This window comes from Saccopteryx bilineata, chromosome 4, assembly GCF_036850765.1.
Source record: "Saccopteryx bilineata isolate mSacBil1 chromosome 4, mSacBil1_pri_phased_curated, whole genome shotgun sequence".
Taxonomy (NCBI): Eukaryota; Metazoa; Chordata; class Mammalia; order Chiroptera; family Emballonuridae; genus Saccopteryx; species Saccopteryx bilineata.
The window spans coordinates 199498296-199499443 of record NC_089493.1 but is presented as its reverse complement, the minus strand read 5'-3'; positions in this window follow the sequence as shown (position 1 = coordinate 199499443).

The window sequence follows — 1148 nt, the reverse complement described above, 5'->3', positions numbered from 1 at the left end:
GAGCTCTTGGAAGCCTCAGTCCAGCCCTTTCATCCTTTCCAGAGCAGGTGAACAGACACTCCCCTCTTTTACTCAGCAAGTATCTAGCAGGCTCCTACAGAACCTCAGGCACTGGGGAGATTCAAGAGTGAGTCACAGAGAAAACACACCCTGAATCCACGTAAGTGAAAGCCCTCTTGGGAGGGCATTGGGATGCCCAAGACAGCACAGTGAGTGAATGGGAAAGTACCCAGGTGCCCCCCTTTCCTGACTGTCCTCCCCTCTCCGCCTGGCTGAAGAGGCTGTGGATTCTTACCTACCTGCTTCAGAAATGTGCAGTGTGCCTCTGGACAGGGGAGGAGAGCTTGTGTGCTCGCCAGGTTCACCTACCTTCATCACTAGGACTTTGGGCTGACGTCCACATTCATATTCCCTATTGGGGGCGGGGGCCCAGAAGAGGCCACAGTGTAGAAGTAACGCGCCCCTGGCTGGGAGGCAAATCTCTCTCTCTCTCTCTCTCTCCCTCCCTCCCTCTCTCTCTTTCTTCCTCCCCCGCCCCCTCCCCCCCCCCCCCCCCCCCCCCGGTCCAGCACTGCACACACAGGGTACTTCTCCGCATCCAGCAGTCCTAGCTCCGGGCGCAAGCGCCGCCAGTTTTGTCGCAGGCGTGGTCCCCTTAGAGTAGGGTGGGGCCGAGTCGGGTGCTTGGAGCCTTGCCACAGTTTCAGCATCCGCTCCGAATTTGGGTCAAAAACCGCGCTTCTCGCTCCTCGCGTCCTCTCCGGCAACGGCCCTATCGCCCCCACCTCCCCCGCCCCTCTCCCGCGGCGCGAGCATGGGGCACAAGGTCGCCGTCTGGCGGCGCAGACGCCCAGAGGCTCCAGGGAGGGACTTGGTGTGGGTTCTGGCCCTCAGCTCAGCTGGGGAGGAGCCGGGAGGCTGCACACTAGCGGCAGCCGGCCCGGGGCGGGCGGGCAGGAGTCTTGGGAGCAACGGCCTGGCCGAAGAACCCAACGGGACAGCACCCGCAGCTGTGCGGCGACCCTCCCCGGCTGCAGGAGCCAGGCGCCCCAACCCCGCGCGCTCCCGCCTTCTCTCGGGCGTCTCGGTCTTCTCTCGGAAAACCACGGGAAGAAGGCGCCCTCTCGTTAGCTGGCCCAGAGCTGCAG